The following is a 13,603-nucleotide window of genomic DNA, read 5'->3' on the forward strand; positions in this document are numbered from 1 at the left end:
AAATAACCTGAGAGATTTATTGGATATAGATCAAGTGCAAAAAATGATCACAGTTGGTACTAGGACGACAGAATCTTTAGAGAGATAGCAATGAGCATTGGGAAAAGAGAAATAAGGGAAGGAGTAACTTAGAAAAATGCAAAGGGAAAAAACATTAAGATGGTCTTCAACGTTGAAATATGTATACACCTAACTTTTGGAATTGTAAGGAGACGTATCTTATATACAGTGGTGCCTCGCTTAACAAGCACCCCGTTTAACGATGAATCCGCATAGCAATGGAGTATTTGTGATCGCAAAAAGTGATCGCATTGCGATGTTTTAAATGGGGAAAATTGCTTTGCGATGATGGTGGGGAAGCGCTTCCCCATGATCATCCCAAAGGCCCCGCTGAAAGAGAGCCCCGGAGCACAGCTGCGAGCTCGCTTCCCCGCGATCTTTGTAAACACCCGCCCATCAGCTGTGCTTCGGGCTGGCTCTGAGAGAGCCAGCCCGAAGCTCAGCTGATGGGAGGTGGTTTGCAAAGATCACGGGGAAACCAGCTTCACAAACCCCCTGCCAACTTTGGCGCGTGCCTGCACGCTCTCTCTCCCCCCCCCCCCGCAACTCCAGCCTGGGCAGGGAGACCTTGGCCTCAGTCTCCCTGCCCAGGCTGGACCTGCAAGGGGTGGAGAGAGAGAGAGAGAGAGAGAGAGAGAGAGAGAGACGAACAGCTGATCGGCAGTTCCAGAATGGCCGCCCGCTGTGTTGCATCGCTTTAGAGACACCAAAAATGGCAGCCAGGTGGAGGATTTTCACTTAAAGTTGAGTTTTTTCCCCATAGGAACGCATTAAACATGTTTTAATGCGTTCCTATTGGGTTTTTTTGCCCCGCATAGCGACAATTCCGTACAGCGATGATTTTTTCAGAACGGGTTATCGTCGCTATGTGGAGCACCACTGTATTAGAAAAGGGAATCATACTGAAATAAGGGATCACTAGTCAGAGTCAAACCGCAGAAGCCTCTGTGCTGCAACGTCAGAAGACCAGCAGTTGTTAGATCGAATCCATGTGATAGAGTGAGCTCCTGTCGCTTGTCCCAGCTCCTGCCAACCTAGCAGTTTGAAAGCATGTAAAAATGCAAGTAGATAAATAGGTACCACCTCGGTGGGAAGGTAATGGCATTCCGTGTCTAGTTATGCTGGCCACGTGACAACGGAAACTGTCTTTGGACAAATGCTGGCTCTATGGCTTGGAAACGGGGATGAGCACCACACACTAGAGTTGGACACGACTGGACTAAATGTCAAGGGGAACCTTTACCTAATCAGAGTCAAGGCATAACAAGGTGGTTTTTAAGGAAAATTGAAGCGAGATATAAGAAGAGGTAAAACAAATAGTACTTAACATATATTGGATATGATATTGATATAGACATGACAGAAAATGTGGAGATAGAAATGGATAAAATCATTTAGTATATGTTAAGAATCCATTTATTTAATCATTAATAAAAAAAATACAAACTTGGTTGGTTACATTGCCTCAAAATTATATAGATTTGAAACTAGAATTGCTGATTTCAACAGGCTTTTTGAGAAGAAGGAACATTTTTGTCAAAGACTTACTTTAATTTTTTTACTTTTAATTTTTTTATTTTGACTGCAACATAAACATAAACATAAAATACATAAACCAAAACACAAATTACAGTAACTGTATTCACCACCACCACAGACAGGACCTGCTGCAATAATCTTCTTCCTCCATCTATATTCTTCTTTTATTGTCCTCTTCTCCAGAACTGCATTGATTCTTGATTTGGAGCTTTCCATTTTCCTCTTGTTAACACATATTCCAAAAATCTGCCCTATATGTCATAAAAATTACTTTTTTCATCTCTCCTTTCTTAACCTTTAAGTTACAAGTTAACTTATCATTTATAGCTATATTCCATATTTCATTATATCATTCTTCCATTTGAAATTCAGACTTTGATTTCTAATGCCTAAATTTTGCGATATAAACATAAAGTCTATTCTTGAATAACTATTATGTACAGGAGAATAGTACGTAAACCTTTTTTCATCCCCCTTCAGTTCTCTCCATATATCTTTTAAATCTGTAGTTTTTAATATCTTGCTCAAAAGGGTACTTATTTTATTTAACTCATCTTTATTACAAACAGATTTATCCTTACCTTATCCAAAACCATGTTAGGATCTCCTGTCATAATCACATATCCCTTTCTAACCTTCTCCATCTCTTTAATCACATTTTAATAAAATTCTTCCTTATTCATATTCAATCCATAAACATTTACTAATGTATAATCTTCTTCCCCATTTAACTCTGTATTATCAAATATCTACCATTACTATCTTTTGCTACTTCTTTTACCACAAACTTACAATGTTTAGATATCAATATTGCTACACCTTTGGATTTGGAAGTCCCAAATCCTTTTTCATAAATGTGTATATTTTCAGTTCATTAACTCCATCCTTTGATTGATGAGTCTCTTGTAGATAAATAATATCCACCTTGTTTTTCTTCAGTAATGTTTCTATCCTCTTCCTCTTTGTTACAGACCCTAGGCCTTTCACATTTAAGGTAGCTACTCTGATGTTTTTCCCCATATCCATTCTATATTCTGTCCTTTATTCAGTCCCATTGTGCATCCCACAAAAAAAGAAAAAAGAAAAACACCCCCAAATAACAAATTCCCATTGATCCCTATCTAATCTCCTATACTTAACTTCCCTCTCTACATATAATCTCTTTTCCTCCCTCCCACTTCCCCACGCCTTGCTAAGGTTTGACGCGAGCTCCGGGAGGGAGGGAGACACCACTCATACCGGTTTGGGCCCCAGAAAAATCCTCATTCCTATTTCACCCTACTCTATTTTTTCTTTAATACCTTCCCTTCTTTCATTTGACATGTTTGTTTCCTCTCACTTCTCCAACCCCAAAAAATAAACAAAATAAACAAAACAAAACCACAAAAGACAAAAAAAGGAAGAAAAAGGACTTTGTTTTTAAAAAACCCTAAAATAAATAATAAAAAAGGGCGAAGGAACAGTATTTTTTAAAAAAAGGGGGGGAGGGGGGATGTCTTCAAACATCCAATGTTTTTTCTCAGTCTAAGTATCTTCTCATTCATATTTCCACTCCTTGCAGGCCTACTTGCTTGCACCTTGTTACCTTGATCATCTTGATCTTCTTGCCATAGGCCCCACACAATCAACAAATCCTTGCCTTCTTCAAAAGAGAAGATTTTGAAAAGCACTCCATCCTTCCATATTTTTAAAAAGACAAGATGATCCCAATTGTATTTCTGACCATTCGTGATTAGAATTGATGTAATGAGTTTCATTGTTTTCCTCCACTGTATAGATTCATTGCTTAAATCCTGATAGATCTGAACTGGATTTAACCTATAAACCAACAGTTCCATTTTTTCTTTAGTGACATTGAGAAATTGCTCTATTTTGACATAGTTGAAAAATTTCAGTATAAAAGGTCTTGATCTCTTGCTTCTGGGGTTCCCAACAAAATGAATTCTCTCTATATCTTCTTCAGCCAGATGTTGGGAGTTCATAATAGAAGGTCATCACTTTTTGCTTAAGATCAGCTCCTTTTTGATGTTCAAAATTCATTATTTTGATGTTGTTATGTCTTGAGCTTTCTTCCAAATAACTCGCTTTCCTTTGCAAATCATCTATCTTCTGCTGTTGTGCCTTTGTTTTCCCTTCATTCTGCTTTAATAAGTCTTCCAATTGCTTTACTCTGTCCTGCGTTTTCTCTGTGCTTGCCTTCATTGTCTGCATTTCTCACTGGACTACTTTCAAGTCCTTTCCCATTTGTTGACTAATGTATAATCTTCTTCCCCATTTAACTCTGTATTATCAAATATCTACCATTACTATCTTTTGCTACTTCACTAAAGAGTCCATTTTGGAAAGAACCTGTTCCATTTTTTTATCAATCTGACATGTTATATCTTTAGCCAGATCTTTTACACAGATGGTCAGTTCAGAGATTTTTTTCCATACTGGTTTCAGTAAGATTGCTCAGAGGTAGCCCCTCCCTCCTCCTTTCCAGCAGCTTCCCAAATCTCTTTAGAGGCTTTTTTAGGAGATGGGGGTTCCTCCTCCACTTGTCTTAAGCATTCAAGACTACAATCTGATGGTTTTTTCTCTGGCAGCTGTCGTGTCCAACGTTTAGGTCTCTTATCTCTATTTTTCCTCATAAGCAAAGCAAAGATTTATACCACAGGGAGACAAAGTCTTTAACAGTTCATTAGCTGCTTAACTTTTCACTAGCATTCTTCCAAGTGAAAATGAAAGTACAGTGGTGCCTCGCTTAGCGAATGCTTCGTTTAACGATGAATTCGCATAGCGAGGGGGTTTCTGGGGGAAACTACTGCCTCGTATAGCGAGGCAGTCTATGGAGGAAACTCGCATAGCGATGTTTCCCCCATAGGCCCCCGGCGGGCGCTTTGGAGCGGCCGCGGGGAGACCTCTCCCGCGGCCACTCCAAAGCGCCTGCCCTGAGAATGCCGGCCGGCTGGCCGGCGCTTTGGAGCAGCCGCGGGAGAGGTCTCCCCGCAGCCGCTCTGAATCGCCGGCCAGCCTGCAGGCATTCTCCGGGCGGGCGCTTTGGAGCGGCTGCGGGGAGACCTCTCCCGCGGCCGCTCCAAAGCGCCTGCCCTGAGAATGCCGGCCGGCTGGCCGGCGCTTCGTAGCAGCCGCGGGAGAGGTCTCCCCGCAGCCGCTCTGAATCGCCGGCCAGCCTGCAGGCATTCTCCGGGCGGGCGCTTTGGAGCGGCTGCGGGGAGACCTCTCCCGCGGCCGCTCCAAAGCGCCTGCCCTGAGAATGCCGGCCGGCTGGCCGGTGCTTCGTAGCAGCCGCGGGAGAGGTCTCCCCGCAGCCGCTCTGAATCGCCGGCCAGCCTGCAGGCATTCTCCGGGCGGGCGCTTTGGAGCGGCTGTGGGGAGACCTCTCCCGCGGCTGGTCCGAAGCGCCTGCCCCGAGAATGCCGGCCGGCTGGCCGGCGCTTCATAGCAGCCGCGGGAGAGGTCTCCCCGCAGCCGCTCTGAATCGCCGGCCAGCCTGCAGGCATTCTCCGGGCGGGCGCTTTGGAGCGGCCGCGGGGAGACCTGTCCCGTGGCTGCTCCGAAGCGCCTGCCCTGAGAATGCCGGCCGGCTGGCCAGCGCTTCGTAGCAGCCGCGGGAGAGGTCTCCCCGCAGCCGCTCTGAATCGCCGGCCAGCCTGTAGGCATTCTCCGGGCGGGCGCTTTGGAGCGGCCGCGGGGAGACCTCTCCCACGGCTGCTCCGAAGCGCCTGCCCCGAGAATGCCGGCCAGCTGGCCGGCGCTTCGGAGGGGCCGCGGGGAGGCCTCTCCCCGCGGCTCCTCCGAAGCGTCAGCCAGCCCCAGCTGGTAGCCTGCCCGGGCCGCCTACCCGAGCCGTTCTCGGACGCCTGGACGTCCGAGAACGGCTGGGGTAGGCGGCCCGGGCAGGCTACCAGCAGCGGAGACAGAGGGGGGGGGTATCCGGAAGGTTTCCAGGTGAAAGCCTGGAAACCTTCCGGACACCCCCCCACCCTGCAGCCGCCGCTTGAAGCCTGCCCAGGCTGCCTACCCGAGCTGTTCTCGGACGCCTGGACGTCCGAGAACGGCTGGGGTAGGCGGCCCGGGCAGGCTACCAGCAGCGGGGACAGAGGGGGGGTATCCGGAAGGTTTCCAGGTGAAAGCCTGGAAACCTTCCGGACACCCCCCCACCCTGCAGCCGCCGCTTGAAGCCTGCCCAGGCTGCCTACCCGAGCTGTTCTCGGACGCCTGGACATCTGAGAACGGCTGGGGTAGGCGGCCCGGGCAGGCTACCAGCAGCGGGGACAGGGGGGGGTATCCGGAAGGTTTCCAGGTGAAAGCCTGGAAACCTTCCGGACACCCCCCCACCCTGCAGCCGCCGCTTGAAGCCTGCCCGGGCCGCCTACCCGAGCCGTTCTCGGACGCCTGGACGTCCGAGAATGGCTGGGGAAAGCAGCGCGGGGAGGCTTCAAGCGGCGGCTGCAGGGTGGGGGGGGTGTCCGCTCCCAGCGACCCCCCACGGCTTGGATCCAAGCTGTGGGGGCAGGCTGAGAGGGTGGTGGGATTGGGATGCCTTTCAGGCATCCCGGGTTTGGATCCCACCCGCCGCCGGTTACCCTAACCGGCGGCGGGTGGGATCCAAGCCCGGGATGCCTGAAAGGCATTCCAATCCCACCACCCTCCCCCCGCGGCTTGGATCCGAGCCACGGCGGCTACCCCAGCCATGGCCGGACTCTAGGGAGTCAAGCCATGGCTGAGTTAGCCGCCGTGGGTCAGATCCAAGCCACGGGGGGAGGGAAAAAACCGGATAATCCATTCCTATTGGAATGGATTAACCGGTTTCCAATGCATTCCTATGGGAAATGGTGCTTCACATAACGATGTTTTCACATAACGATGTTTTGTTTGGAACCAATTAACATCGTTATGTGAGGCACCACTGTACATTCTCCAGATAAGCAGCTAGACTTTTACAGTTTAAAATGCACTTCTATCTCTGCTTGAACTTTTCACAAAGAATTTAAGCAAATTTACTCACATTTCAAGGATGGAAAAAGGCATTTATCGACTTATTTACATTCCACAGGGTGAGGAGACGAAGATTCAGCTGTGCATCCCGTCCCGGTGGAAGTGATATCTCTCCTTACTTTAATTTTAGGGCTGAAATCTGACTTGTGGGCCACAAAACTTTTCTGAGTGTTAGAGAAAGGACTCTGGGAGGGTGTTGGTTTCTTGTTGAAACATCAGAAAGGTTGTGTGGTACACTTGAGGTCTGGGCATTATGGTGAAGGCTACATTGTAACTTATTGCATTTAATATAAAGTTGGGGTGCCCACTTTCTCCACTACTATTCATTCCTACCCTACAAATTTTAAATGACCAAATTAGAGATAAAAGGGAAATAAAAGGGTTAAAAATAAGAGGGCAGGTTTTCAAATTGCAACCTTTTGTGAATGACTTAGTCATTATATTGGATGACCCAATGGAATCAACTGATGATTGGATGCTTTATATATATCAACTTTTTGCTTTTTCACAGTTTGATTACCCTCCTGCTTTCATTTTATAATTTAATTTTAGTTTAATTCTATGTTACTCCAACACTATCTGATAACTGCAGCCATTTATACAATACATCCCATTGTTCAGTTTCCTTTTGAATTGAACAATCTTTCAGCCCATCTGACAGGATATCCATTTTTGTTACTTCCCATATTTTCACAATAAGATTCTCTTGTTTCAGAATCTCTGCTTTCTTAAGATTTTTAACATAATGCTTTTTAATTTTGGAAGCTGCATAAGTCACTGGATAACTCTTTATCCCATCTATATTACCTGATGTCATGCTCAATAAAGACAGTTCTAAAGTTTATGCAACTTCATTTAACTGTTGTTTGGCATCTAATGTCCCCTCTTTCATCACTTTCATCAGATCTTCTATTTTGCTAAGATCTTCATTTACTTGCTGAAATCCTGTTATTATTGTCTTTTGCATAGTAATCTGCCATCCTTTTCTATTCCAAAACTTTGAGATTGAACAGACCAAGCCTCCATTTGATGTCTTAAATTTTTGGAGGCCATCTCAGGCTTTCCAATGAGTGGGGTTTGTATAGATAATGCTATGTCCTTAACCACAATGATCACCCCTTAAATATCCTTCAACAGTTTCTACAATTTTATCAACAATCCAAACCCATAATCATAAACCTCCCCTTAGATCTCCCTCCAATCTTTATCCAAATATTATAATATAAAAATCAACTTTTAAGCCAGGAAATTCAAATTCAAATAGAACCGCGGCACAATTATTTCTTCTTCTTCCGAGTCTAGCAAGCTACTATTATCAGACTCACACGCAGTCCGACAAACCAAACAACAGTCACAGAGTCTCAGACTGTCCAGTAGTTGTCCTTGAAGCCTGTCTTATGATCTTTCCATTAACCCGTTGATACTCCTCAGTCCAGTCGACCATGTCAGCTCCTTCTTTCTTCTCCAGAAAACCACCAGATTCTATTATCAAATGTCCAGGAAAGGGAAAAGAAAAATATGTCCAAGCCAAACTGCATTCACAAAACTCAAGTCTCTTGAATCCTGTCTGGTGGCATTACCGTCTGGGATTTTTTTTCCAGAAACACAAAATTTATTTTTCCATCTCACTCTCTCGGCTTTGAAACCAGCCTGCTGTATTAAGAGTTAGTTTCGCTTTTGAAGCAGACTGATAAGATAGGCTCGCCGCTGCTTTTCTTCTTTCAGCCAAATATTTTCATTCTTATTTTCAGCTTAGTGGGGCTGTTTCATAAATCAAACGCTTCAGCTTACTTAGTTGTTATATATTTTAAGCTTATATTGGTTGTTCTCTTCTCTCCCGGTAAAGGGTTACTCATGGCTCAGTGCCAAAATGGCTCCCCACCTCCGATCCATGCTCAGTGATTTCTTCAGAGGGAAGAAGTCTGGTTTTGCATCCCTTTCTTCTCCTTCTGCTGCTCACCAACTGCTTCAGAGAGAATTCTCCAAGACTCTCCTTCGATCCCCATTTCAAAAACGGGATCCCGGACCGGACAGTTCCAGTTTTTCCAGAGAGCTCTTCTCTGGAGCTACTGGCAGTGCCTCCTCATGATTTGATGGAGATGCTGACAAATTTTGGTGACATGGCAGGAATGAAAATATATCAAAAGAAAACAAAAATACTTTTAAAAAATATGAGAGATCAAGAACAATTGAAAATAATGGAAAGGACCAATTTTCAAGAAGAGAAGAGAGTCAGATACTTAGGAATCCAAATCCCAAAGGAAACAAGTACACTATTTAAAGACAATTACATGAAATTGATTAAGGAGATACAGAACAGTTTATAGAGATGGGATAAACTACAGTTGTTGCTGATGCAAAATGAACATTCTACCTAAAATTCTAATCTTCTTTCAGACAATTCCAATGATATTGAAACAGTCTTTCTTCCAAAAACTTAATAGGAAAAACCCAGTCTCTCTTTCTTGACCTGAACATGCATTGGCTAAGTTGATGTGAGGATAATTGAAGCCCCCTGTGACGTAGCAGAGCACTCTGATGTCACCCCCAACTCAGGCCTCTCAGAATGTCCACCACACCACTTCACACTCGCTGCCACCAATTGTAATGACTATTTAAGAAGGACAAAGGTTTCCTTCAAAACAAAACAGGTTTATTGAAATAACAAAATAAAATATGAAAATCACAAGTAGCTAATCACGATGTTAATCACTGTTTCCTATTTAATCAATCACAGACTTTCCCTCACTGAATACGTAGGCACACAGGCCTCTAAACAAGCTCTTTCTCTCTCACACTCCAGATCTGATCTTTTACACTCTCTTCACACCCCTTTTTCTTCCAGCTCCTCCCTCTTCAGCCCCACCCTCCATCACCCTATTGGCTGATGATTCACTGCCCAGCTGTGACGGACAGGTGAGGTCAGGGCTGCCTGTTACACCCCCCCATGATTACAATCCTGTCCCAGCATAGTCTAAAAACTTATATACATGTGTTAGAGAGTAAGACCTAATGAACACAACAGTATTCACCTCAGAGAAAGCACGCATGCAGTTGTGTTCTTCATAATATTTATCACCAGACAACTTGGGGCAGATCATGGGAAGATGGGCTTTCAATTTTATCCCTCCTCAATCTTTCAATCCCTTTTGATAGACTAGTGTTACACTTGCTACCTCCCAATCCTATCATACAATATTAGTAACAAGCTGTATATTTTTAATAGAAGATCAACAATTTCATATTTGAATTCTTTTGTAAATTTGGGGAATATATTATCTGGATTCAGTGATTTTTTTTAATTTGCTAGTTTGCTTAGAACTTCATTTGTCATCACTTCTATGTGACTTATCTGGCAGTCTACTAAAAGTAGCAGTTTGAATGTTGATACCTGGTCAATATCTTCTGCTGTAAGCCATAATTCCTCAGACATTTGGCCTTAACAATAATGTTTAAATTGATTTTGAATTTCACTTCAAGTAAAATACAGTAACAATGTGGTCATTTCTTCACTGAGATTTGTTTAAGGAAGTGAGAAATATGCCTCTAATAATTCTGGTTCTCAGATCTGTGACCATCATTTTGAAACAAACCCCTTGCCTGAAAGTCCTCTGCTCTGGGTATCTCCTCCAAACCATTTCCTGGCCTGCATCCTCTTGTCTTCATTATAAAATCGAATGGCCTTTTCAGTCTCTTGGAAGTAAACGTTGCAGACTGACTTGAAATGGGTATATTATACCAATGTACAATAGTCCTTTTCAAGTACAGTGTACCATATTTATATGTGAGGAGGGGAGCACCCTCTTTCAAAGTCTGAAGACTTTTCAGGGTTCTTTGCCACATATAATCTATTAGAACAAGAGCCTCTCCTTTGCAGACTTGTTGCTTTTTCTGTAGGGAAAATAGTGCAGCCAGGATTAAAGGAATCCCTTCTTTCTAGGTTGGATAAACATGTTAAAATCTGAAGAAGACTGACTTTGTTCAGACATTGACATTAATAAAATTAGTACTTGTATTGAGTAAGGGCAACAAAAAGATTCTGTCATACCCTACTGATATTGTAGAAATGTTATTAGTATTGTTGGGGACTAAAGTCAAACAATATAAACCATGGTCTTGAGTGCAGAGGATGAGCTGAAGAACTGAGCCAGGTTATTTAATTTGAGATCAAAATGTTGTGAAATTACAGACCAGCTCTGTAAGAATGTCTCACAGGCTTGGCAACTGCCACCTTCGTTGTCTTCCATGCTTTTTCTTATGAAAATTTGGTATTAATTTCAAGTCTTTGAATATCTTCTGGTGGTTGTGATTAGCATCTCATAAGCCACTGAATATGTCTAGACATAGGTAAAGGTAAAGGTAAAGGTAAAGGTTCCCCTTGACAATTTTTGTCCAGTCATGTTCGACTCTAGGGGGCGGTGCTCATCCCCGTTTCCAAGCCATAGAGCCAGCGTTTTGTCCAAAGACAATCTTCCGTGGTCACATGGCCAGTGCGACTTAGACCCGGAACGCTGTTACCTTGCCACCGAGGTGGTCCCTATTGATCTACTTGCATTTGCATGCTTTTGAACCGCTAGGTTGGCGGGAGCTGGGACAAGCGACGGGCACTCACTCTGTCACGTGGGTTCGATCTTACGACTGCTTGGTCTTCTGACCCTACAGCACAGGCTTCTGCGGTTTAGCACACAGCGCCACCACGTCCCTATAATGTCTAGTCATACAACTTATTAATATTGTCATTATTTATTTATATTGTTTGCCCTGGCCATCGTTAACCTCTTGATTGTGATGAGTATAACAAATTAATATTGCAGATGAGTGCTTGGAAAAGACTAATTCTTATGTGTCATTTCCCAGCACTTTACCCACTACTTCTGAAGCAATGAGTAAAGTAAAAGAGGCACTAAAAATCGAAGAATCTGAAAAGTCAAACTACTTAAAAATCATCAGGATCATATCACACTGTACAACAATGAGTGAAATCCTGTTGTGCAATTTACACTTGCAGAAGTAGGTGAAGTCAAGGGCAGAAGGAGATTTCAATATTTAAAGGCTTCTGCCATCTATACCATTGCTTGCCCAACCTGCAAGTAATCTCTTTCACTGTGTAGAAAATGTAGGAGTGTTTGGATGAAAGGAGGAAGTATTTAATCATGTGAAAGAGCAAAAAAAAAAGATTAATATGATAGAATAGTGTAAATATCATATGACTCAATCCCTTTTTGATGAGCATAAAAATAGATCTATATTATGTGCACCATACCCTAAACTATGTGCCACAGAAGTATATCAAATTAATTACCGCTGCAGTCCTATGACTGGGTATAACCCCCACTGATTAAGTGGGAAATATCTCTGGGTATACATGCATGGGATAGCACTGAAAATTAATTAAATGATGGAAGACTCCTGGCCAAGAAAATCACAGTGTCTAGAAAGGTAAACAGTAAATACTGTTATATGTATTTGATTCTTCATATTAATGTGTGATATTGTGTTTCTGTGTCCATGATTCAAAATTCCAGGAAATGACTCAATATTACTATACAATATTGTGCCCTTATTGCCAATAATAAAAAGGATGCCAGGTTTTGCATAGCAAAGGGCATTCTGAATAATGACAGCACCCATGGCATCCATCAGAATGATCTACAGGATACTTTGTGTCCTTATTATCATTCACGAAGAGACAGTAAGCAAGGGAAAAATCCCAGAAGCTGATTCCTTTCTTTTAATAGTTAGTCACTTTTCACCCAAACACAATTGTTATGGATGCTTTTTTGACAAATGTGAATGGTGCTTGGAGTCTGCAAACATTGTCACTGAAAAGCAAGGGCAAAATCATCCATAATATATAAGACAGTACAGTGAACCAGGAGCAAACACCAGCTAATTTGAAATGCGTTGTTGGAGGAGATCTCACAGAGAGCTAGAAGGGCTCTACGCAACAGTACAGAGCTGCCAGGGCAGGACTTCTTTGCCCGCACGTCCGGCTCAGATGGGAGCAGGGAGCCACATGAGAGGACGGCCAGGCAGGGCTAAAGACAAGCCTTTAAGAAGGCTGTCCATGCCCATGCCATCCTCTACCCTGCTCAGAAAGCAAGAGCAGGAGAGCACTGCATTGGAGCCACTGGTTTTGCTTTTACTGCATGTCCCGAGTTGGGCAGGGATCTTGGCTGGAAGTTGGGCTGAGCCTAGGCACTACTGGCAGGGCTCTTCCAAGTAAAATTAACAACAACAACAACAACAACAACAACAACAACAACAACAACAACAACAACAACAACAACAACAACAACAACAACAACAACAACAACAACAACAACAACAACAACAACATGCTCTGTATGGAGGACTTGGAACAGTGTCTAGTGTGGCTGAGAAAGTCAATTTGAGAGTGGCAATCCCTTCCACACTGAAGAAAAAAACAGACTGTCCCCTGTCTAGCTCCTTGATTTCGCTGGTTCCAGGACTGCCTCTTTGCCTTGGTCTGCTGGACAAGTGTCTCTTCAAAATGGGAGAGGCCATGATGCACCGCCTGCCTCCAGGCTGAATGCTCAGATGTCAAGGTTTCCCATCCATTGAGGTCCATGCCTAAGGCCTTCAGATCCCACTTGCAAATATCCTTGTATCACAGCTGTGGTCTCCCTCTGGGATACTTTCCCTGCACTGATTCTCCATACAGGAGATCTTTCGGAATCCGACCATCAGCCATTCCTATGACATTCCCAAGTCAATGTAGACATCACTGTTTCAGTAATGTACTGTATACATGCTAAAAGTTCCAGTTCATTCTAGGACTACTCTATTTGGAACTTCCTCCTGCCAGGTGATACCAAAAATGTGTTGGAGACAACATATATGGAACGTGTTCAGTTTCCTCTCCTGCCATGCACTGCAATACTGGAGTGTGCTCAGGACACAGGCTCTATAGACCTGGATCTCGGTATATGCCATCAACTTCTTATTCAGCCATACTCTCTTTATGAGTCTTGAGAAC

This window comes from Pogona vitticeps, chromosome 3, assembly GCF_051106095.1.
Source record: "Pogona vitticeps strain Pit_001003342236 chromosome 3, PviZW2.1, whole genome shotgun sequence".
NCBI lineage: Eukaryota > Metazoa > Chordata > Lepidosauria > Squamata > Agamidae > Pogona > Pogona vitticeps.